We start from the raw sequence: 9,903 nt of genomic DNA, 5'->3' as shown, positions 1-9,903 counted from the left end.
TTCTTGAAAAACATTCTACTTCCTTTGTGCAACTACTACTGGATAGATGCCAATAACTAATTGAGTGCTAATTCTTTTCTCCAGTATTCACAGTTCTTTAAATCTGAGAAAGAAAAAATTGGGGGATTATGTTTTCAGGAAATCAGCGTATTTATATGGAGGAATCTAATTAAAGCTTTAAAGTTAAAAAGGCAGGAAAAAGCATTGAAGCTAACCAGCCATTCTGACTCCTTTATTTTTGCAGATGAAGCAACTGGGAGACAAAAATTCCTTTCAAAGTCCACACTCTTCAATGATAGCCACTAACTACATGTCAACATTGGAATTTTAATAAATTATAATAAGTGTAATTTTATAATAAATTTCATCAATCCCTGATATATTTAAATGTTAATAGCTACATATGACTATTGAATACTATATTAAACAGGCTGATATGGCATATTTTCTAGGTGCGAAAGTTATTTTGGATAGCAGTAGATTATAGAGTTACTATACAATCAGGTATCTTCAGATGATGTGCAAGAAAATTTGAATTAGGAAAGGATGGTGCCTGATCCAGAGACTCATATATGAATCTCAGAACCGATCAACTTGCTGCAGAGATGTCTCCAGATCCCAATTATTTAACATTTTATAATTCCAGAAAATCTCAAACTAATATTTTTTTAACATTTTTGTTGAATCACTGTGATAGGCCCTTAGAGATATCTCATACTATTCATAACAAGAAATACAAAATAAACTATCTAGCACCTACTTGTAGGGCAGGATTGAATGGTGAGGGGAAAATTCAAAATAATGGTGGTAGGAAAGTATACAGTGATGAGATTGGTGTTGAAATATTGAATATAATAAATTGTTACAAACAACTTTATGAAAATAAAATTTAAAATTTTAGAAAAATGAAAGGATGTACCAGCAAACATAAGGTAATGATAAATCCAAAAAATAATAATATAATAGGTATTCACGATCACGATCATCCTGTTCGTCGATTGCCTCAAGCAGGCCCCAGTAATGTCTACTTCATCCTAGCCCTAAGATTTTTAAAAAGTGCCATATTCAAGGCTCTTTCAGGGTTAGGAGAATGAGACCCATCATTGTTACTGGTATTTGGCATATTGGGTACACCATGGGGAGTTTGCCAGACTCTGCCGTGTGGGCAGGTAACATACAGTAACCTGCCAGGTTGTCCAAAGTAAGAATGAAATAATAAGATGTCACGTGGCCTCATTTCAGGATCTGGGTTTTATAGTCTCTGAGTCTTGGCTGTTGATGGAATTACACGGGCGCTAGGGGTCAGATGGTGGGTGTGACCCCTGCCTACTGGAAGGTGGAGGATCTGGGTGGAGGATGCTCAGCCCCGATTCGAGCAGGCTTGGAGATCTCAGCCCCGAGACCCGCATGCCTTTGTTCCTCTGCTGGTAACTTCATGAGTGTGGAGAGTGGTCTCAGCATGGTGGTGGCTGGTTCTGGAGGTCTTCAGCTGCCAGAACTCTGTTCAGGGCGGGGAGGGAAACTCAACCCACCCCCCACCAAGGGGCTCTGGTGAGGACAGCCAGGCGCTGGGGCAGGAGACTCTGTGCTGTTCTCCTCGGGAGCTGGGATTATGGTATTAGGAGGTAGAAATTGTGTGCCAACCAATTCTAGCTTTATGAACTCCCCCCCAATAACTCCTAATTTCTAAAGTGCCCCTTAAAGACAAGATCTTTTGTTTATTTATTTAGTTTTGTGTTTGTGTTTTTGTTGTTCGTTTGTTTTTAACTACCCTCAGCTATGCCCAGGGTTTACTCCTATCTCTGTGCCCCACCCTACTGGTGAGGTTTGAGGGATCATATATGATGTGAAGGATTAAACATGGGTTTGCTTATGCAAGACAAGCAACTGATCTATTGTAGGTTACTTGTCTCTCCAGTCTCAACTACTGCCCAGATCTTACTATAGTATTGTGTATTATTAGAAAAGAAAAACAATAGTAATCCAAAATTGTAAGACTGATAAAATTTAATATTAATCTTATTGAAATATTGAATATAATTTGTGTAGCACAGACTTTGATTAATCTCAGGACTATGGTTTAATATTCTTATGTAAGTTTATTTGATTAAGACCTATGATTAAGAACTATACAAAGGGAAATATAGTGCAGTACAAGTTTAATCATTTGGATATATTTGGTCTATAGCTAATCTTATATTATTATTTTTATTTGTCATGAATTCCTCATCGAGGCCCCTTGAAGGGGTGCAGGTTGAGTTTCCCTCCCCTCCCATAGCAGAGCCCCAGCAGCTGAAGACCTCTGGAACCAGCCACAACCATGCTTAAGACCACTCTCCACAGGGTTGGATGAGCCTCATGCATGAAGGAACTAGCAGAGGAACCCAGGCATGTGGGAACCAGGGTTGATATCTCCAAGCCTGCTCTGATTGGGACTGGACCTCCTCCACCCAGATCTCCCATCTTCCAGTAGGTAGGCATCACACCCACCAACTGCCCCTAGCACCATGTAATCCCATCAATGGCCAAGACCCAGAGACTAACCTCCCGGAAGCGAACTATTATTGTCTAGTTCTCGCTCTTGGAGAACCCAGCAGGCTACCGAGAGTATCCTGCCCACATGGCAGAGTCTGGAAAGCTTCCCCTGGTGTATTTGATATGCCAAAACCCAGCAACAATGATGAGTCTCATTCCCCTTACTCTGGAAGAATCTCCAATGTGGCACTTGCTAAAATCTCAGGGCTAGGATGAATGGAGGCGTTACTGGTGTCTGCTCAAGGAAATCGATGAACAACAGGGTGACAGTGATACTTCTCATGGATAATTGTTTTCAGGCTTTTTCCAATGTGTCTAAAGCCATTTTTATACTTTACATTAAGTTGTCAAGATTCCTAAAAACCTAATTAAAGGATAATCCTATTTGCTTTCACCTCTCTATATTTTACTCTAAAGTAGGTGTTCAGAAATGGCACTGTTGCTCTTTTATTGTTCTGATTATTCCTAAATAATATGTAGTAAATAGGTCAATAAGAATAAATAAGTAAATAGGTCAATAAGAATAAAACCTTACAGTATTAAATTTAAGTAACTACTTTATCAAAAAGCCCTATATTCATGGCATTATTTGATAATCCCAATGACTTTAAACTTAGGTATGTTTTACAGATGAACATACGCAATGGTTCTTGAAACTGCCAAGCTGATAATAAGACACAGGGACAGTATATTTTCCAATTACTTAGAATATAGAGTCATCAAAGAAGATATAAAGTAAGCAGCTACTGAAATGATTAATAGCAATTACAGTAAGTAGAAAGTCCGTAGCTTGGACAGTTAACTCCTGTAAGAGGCAGAAAAAGGTTACCTAAGGATTTAAAGAAAAATAAAGGACAAATGAAGGGGAAATAAGCAAAAAGGCACAAATGGTTGAGCTTCAGTGGGAGAAGCTGCCTTGAAATGAAAAGAGTTTTATCTATCTATTTATTTATTTATCTATTTATTTATTTATCTATTTATTTATCTATCCCTGTTTTCCCTTGCTCAGCCAGTGGTGTAACATCTTTGAAGATATCATTAGCTTCAATGTCATGGAGGCTTTTGCCAACTTTGTCGTCAATGTACCTTATGGATTCCGGTCTGATGTTGAGGTCTTTAATCCATGTTGATCTTACTTTTGTACATGGTGTTAGGCAGAATTCTGAGCCCATTTTTTGCATGTAGCTGTCTAGTTTTGCCAGCACAATTTGTTAAAGAGGTTTTCCTTACTCCACTTCACATTTCTTGCTCCTTTATCAAAGATTATATGATCATATGATTGAGGAGAGATGCCAGTATATTCAACTCTGTTCCATTGGTCTGCAGCTCTGCCTTTGTTCCAGTACCATGCTGTTTTAATTATTAGTGCTTTGTAGTAGAGTTTGAAGTTAGGGAGGTTGATTCACCGAATACACATCTGACAAGGGGTTGATATCAAGGATATGTTAAGTACTGGTTGAACTCCACAAGAAGAAAACATTCAACCCCATAAAAAATGGGGCAATGAAATGAACAGAAATTTTCTCAAAGAAGAAATCTGAATGGCAAAAAGGCACATGAGAAAATGCTCTACATCATTAATCATCAGGGAGTTCCAGATCAAAACCACAATGAGATATCATTTCACAGCACAGAGACTGGCCACATCCAAAAGAACAAAAGCAACTGATGCTGGCATGGATGTGGCAAGAAAGGGACATTCCTTCACTGCTGGTGAAAATGCCTACTGGTTCAGCCCTTTTGGAAAACAGTATGGCCGATTCTCCAAAAATTAGAAATTGAGCTCCCATTTGACCCAGCAATACCACTCCTGGGAATATATCCCAGAGAGGAAAAAAAATATAGTCGAAGTTACATCTGCACTTGTTTGTTCACTGCAGCACTCTTTACAATAGCCAGAATCTGGAAAAAACCTGGGTGCCCAAGAACAGATGACTGGTTAAAGAAACTTTGGTACATCTACACAATGGAGTACTATGTAGCTGTTAGAAAAGATGAAGTCATGAAATTTACATACAAGTGGTACTACATGGAAAGTATCATGCTAAACAAAATGAGTCAGAAAGAGAGAGATAGACATAAAAAGATTGCATTCATCGGGGGGACATAAAGTAACAAAATAGGAGAGTGATAGCACAGCGGGTAGGGTGTCTGCCTTGCACGCAGCCAACATGGCCGACCCGAGTTCGATTCCTCCGCCCCTCTCGGAGAGCCTGGCAAGCTACCAAGAGTATTGGATATGCCAGACACAGTAACAACAAAGTCTCCAATGGAGACGTTACTGGGCCCGCTCGAGCAAATCGATGATCAATGGGAGGGCCTTTTAATACCCAAGAATAGCCAAGATCAGTACCAGAAGGATTACTCCATGGCTTAGAGGCCAGCCGGGCATTCTAGGGGAAAGGGCAGCTCAGATAGAGAAGGAAGCATCAAATAAAGGGTGTTTGGAGGATCCTTTCAGGATGGGAGATGCATGTTGAAAGTAGACTATGGACCGAACATGATTGCCGCTCAATGCCTCTTTTGCAGACCACAACACCCAAAAGAAGAGAGAAAACAAAAGGGAATGCCCTGCCACAGAGGCAGGTTGGGATGGGGGGCATGGGGGTGGGAGGGATACTGGGATCCATGGTGGTGGAAAATGGGCACTGGTGGAGGGATGGGTCTTTGATCATTGTAAAATCGAAACCCAAGCACAAAAATTTGTAAGTCTACAACTGTACCTCATGGTGTTTCACTTTTTTTTTTTCCCTCCCGTTGATCATCGATTTGCTCGAGTGGGCCCAGTAACGTCTCCATTGGAGACTTTGTTGTTACTGTGTCTGGCATATCGAATACTCTCGGTAGCTTGCCGGGCTCTACGAGGGGTGTTTCACTAATAAAAATTAATATAAATAAATAAATAAAAGTATAAAAAAATGAAAAAAAACTGCATCTAGATCTGAATCCTCTTTCACTGCCCTTTTCATGAAAGCACTCTTCCAGGATGGTTGTGTAGCACTGATTCAAACCACATCAGTTGTTTTCATAATGAGATTATATGGCCAAGGAGACCACTATAATCATATGTCCTGGCATGGATTTATTTCATTTTTCCTAGAGGCAATACTTGGATAAATTATCATATCTTTCTACTGTTGGCTAAGTATTCTAACACTGTTCAACATTCAGTAACAATATCATATGTATTCCATCTCCAGTATATAATGGGTTTTCTTGGAGCCTAGTGTGCATCTTGCATTCTGGCACATTCATTCATATCATTAGGAAATGTCTCTGAATTTTTCATATGTTGAAATCCTTTTTATTGAATGCCAGAAGCTTTTCTACATTGTTTCCTTTTTAGACTGCTCATTTTTTTCCAATAAGTCTTGAGTAAGAATGAAAACTGCATGAAAAATACATTTTTTAAAATTTAATATCTAAAAACTATTCATATATTCATATATGGTATATTGACTTAATGGTGTGGTTGTGTACAGAACACTAAACTAGAGATTATTTTTTCCTAGAAATTTGAATACATACTATATTGCTTTCTGTATTTCAAACATGTTATTTTACAATAATTGACTTGGGGCTGGAGAGATAATATAAGGGTAGGGTGCTTTCCTTCCACAAGGCCAACCCAGGTTCAATTCCTTATACCCCTGTATAGTCCCTGGGCCCCACCAGGAGTGATTCCTGAGAGCAGAGTCAGAAGTTAACCCTGAGAATTACTGAGTGGACCAAAAACAATCACACACAAAAAAATCAGTTACCATTTATGGATCACTTGTATCATTTGTCATCCCATTGATCATTGATTTGCTCGAGTGGGTGCCAGTAACATCTCCCTATCATGTGCTAGAATAGCCCAATGGCATCTGTTTGCTCCATGAACACAAAGAGCCTCAAACATTTTGTTCAGGATTTTGACGAAGAAGCCTGACCATCTCATAGGTGAGCGGTCAGGCATTTTTTTGACACACCGTGGAATCCAGTCAGTAACAGCTCTAGTCCAGAGGTCATCTCTAAATCGCGTTATGTGTCCAGCCCATCTGATTTTCGACGCCTTGGCAAACAAAACAGAATCCCTGATTCTTGATCATCGATGGTGATCGGAACTCCAGATTCCTTCTCTCACTTGAGTGAAATGTGATATTCCAAGCATAGCTCTTTTAATTCCTCTTTATGATACCCAATTAGCATTGTCATCTCCACCCCTGTTTTTGTGGTGCCCAGGTCTCTGAAGCATATGTTAGTATAGGAAGAATGGTGGAGTTGAAAAGATGTGCATGGAGCCAGAGGTTCTTTGTCCTCTTAACAACTTCTTCAATGTTCTTGAAGATGTCCCATGTTGCTGTCTTCCTCCTGCTCAATTATGGCACCAAGTCGTTTCTCATATTGAGTTCTCGAGCCAAGTACACATAACTGCTGCATTCGGAGATGTTCGTTCCATTGAGAGAAAATGGAACATCAGGGACTAGTTCGTTTTTCATGAACATTGGCTTGGTGAGATTCACCCACAGTCTGACCTTTCCACACTTACGGTTGAAGTTGGCCAGCATTTGTGCCTCTTGGCTAATGTTTTGTGTTATTAGAACTATGTCATCATCGAAGCGGAGGTAGTTGCCGACTGTCTATCTTCACTCCCATAACTTCCCATTCCAGTCATTTCATGATGTTCTTGAGGGTGACACTGAAGAGTTTTGGTGAAATGGTATCACCCTACTGAACCCCTCTCTTAATGTTGATGATTACTTCCTTGTAGAATGGTGAGATTCTGGTGGTGAATCCAAAATACAACTCAAAGAGGATCTTGATATACTGAATTTGGATGCCCTGTTTGGCTAGGGCTTCAATGACTGCTTCAGTCTCAACAGAATCAAAGGCCTTTTTTAAATCAATGAATGTTAGACAGAGCAGCATCTTGAACCTTCATGAAACCTCAATGAGCTTGATCACTGTGTGGATATGTTCGATAGTGCTGAATCCTTTTCAGAACCCGGCTTTCTTGCATGGTTGTCTTACATTTAGTGTTCTGCCTATTCTATTCAGGATGACTCGAGTGAACAACTTGTAGACGACAAACAACAGGCAGATTGGGTGATGGTTGCCAATGTTGTGGATGTCTCCCTTCTTGTACAGTAGTACAGTCCTGCTGGTTTTCCAATGGGACGGAACCTTGCATTCAGACAGGTAGTGTGTGAAGAGCCGAGCTAGCGTACTGATGAGTACTGGCGGCAGATACTTCGGGTGTTCCGGTCTGACCTTGTCTGGACCTTGTCTTTAAAGAAGTCTATTTGTTTCTTTACTGATGAAATGGTGTGTTAGATTTCAGGAGGAAGAACATTGGGAATGACATATCCATCCTGTGGAATTTGGTATGTGGGCAGGTGGATATGGCTATCAAAGAGATCCGAGTAGAAGTTGTAAATAATCTTCTCCATTGCCCTCTGGAAGATGTGATAGATCCATCAGGACGTCGGAGGGCAGTCATCTTGGTCATGTAGTTGGCGAAGGATAGGAGAGCATTGCAAATACTTTTCCCGGCTTCTGCCACATCAGCCAGCACTGCTGCTCTTCTCTTTGAGGTCTTCCTTTATCACTTCTCAGCAGTGCTTTGCGAGCTTGGACATTCACTTGTGGTTGCCTGAGGCTCATGCCAAGCCACGTTGGCAAATGAGCTCAAGAGTTTTGGAAGACAGGCATCTGTTTGTGGCTTTCCCACTCTCGGCATTCCTTGCACAGTCATGGAGGTGCTGAACCAGTCAATCATATTCCTCGTCGATGTTGTCAATAACAGCATCATCCCATTTATGAATAATCTTTGTTATTTTTTTAAATCAATAGACATTATATCAGTATCATTAGTTTTACTCCCAAGATCATTTTCTTGCTTCAGAATCTAATACAGAATTTCATGTAACATCTACTTTCTATTCTTAGTCTCCTATAATCATTACGGTTCCTTGATATTTATTTCTCTTTAATAACTTTTGAAGAGTACTAATCATTTGTTTTGTAGAATAACTCTCAAATTGGGTTTATATAATGTGTCCTTTCGATTAAATTAAATGTGTATATTTGGCAAAATATCACAGAAGTTGATGTATTCTTAGTACTATCCAGGAGGAGCACAATATCTTATAATGGTATAACGGATGATATAATAAATTATCATCAGATAATTTATTATATCATTCAGATAATTTATTATATCATTTCCCCCTTTCAACTAATACTTGTTTTATAACCAAAATTATGTGACTATGGGAATATCCCCAAATATTTTATCCCCAAATTATAATTATTTTAGAACATTTTATTAATAAAAGTATTGATGGTTTGGCATATCTAATACTCTCGGTAGCTTGTCAGGCTCTCCAGACACAGTAACAACAAAGTCTCCAATGGAGACGTTACTGGGCCCGCTCGAGCAAATCGACGATCAACGGGAGGGCCTTTACCTTTACCTTTTTATTGATGGTTAATTTAGAAAGCTCCCATATTACCCCCAACAGTTTTCCCTGATAACCATCTTACATAAGCATATGTTTCTTATAATAGCAAACCAATATCAATACATATAGATGACAAACTATAATAAACTTATATTTTTTCATTTTTGTTTTCATTTTTGGGTCATATCTAATGGTGCTTGGGAGTTATACCTGGTTTGTGGGCTGCTCCTGGCTTCGGGAGACTCAATTGCTGAGGAACAAAGCTGGGTCCTCCCATACAAAATATATACTGTAGACCTCTGATTTCTACCTCAGATTTCTTTAGTTCTGGAATTTATTCTAGAATCTTTCTGTTCCTGTATCTCATCCAGCCTGAAACATTAAATAGTCACTTGTTGCATTCTTAGTCTGCTTTTGGATGGGACATTTTTAGAATTTTCCTGTTTTGATGTCCTAAAAAACTTTGATAAACAGTGGTCAGATATACTGAAGTCTTGTTTTCTCTATTGGAATGGATCTGGTGTTATTTTCTTAGCTGGAATTAAGGATTTGGGCAGGATGATCACAGAAGTACAGGTTTGTTTTATATTAAGTCCGATCATATCAATATTGCATACTATGCACAAGATCTAAGCTGTTATTGATTGACATTGATCTCCAAACTGAGATAATAACTTGTTGGTTTTCTGCACCTAAAAATATTCTTTTTCTTCCTTTCCTTATTGTGTGTTTTGGAAGAAAGTTTTTGCCCAGTCCAGACTTAAAAGAATAAGGAGTTATGTTCACTCTCTTTTAGTGTGGAGAAACTACATAAATTATTTAGAATTCTTCTGCATGGGAGATTTTTCTCTTCTCCCACATTTATTAATTTATTAAATTATTTATTTATATCAGTTTGGACTCATAGATAATTTATACTTTG

The sequence above is a fragment of the Sorex fumeus genome, unplaced genomic scaffold, assembly GCF_029834395.1.
Source record: "Sorex fumeus unplaced genomic scaffold, SorFum_2.1 ptg000009l, whole genome shotgun sequence".
In the NCBI taxonomy this organism is placed as follows: domain Eukaryota; kingdom Metazoa; phylum Chordata; class Mammalia; order Eulipotyphla; family Soricidae; genus Sorex; species Sorex fumeus.
Note: the sequence above shows the minus strand (reverse complement) of the source record.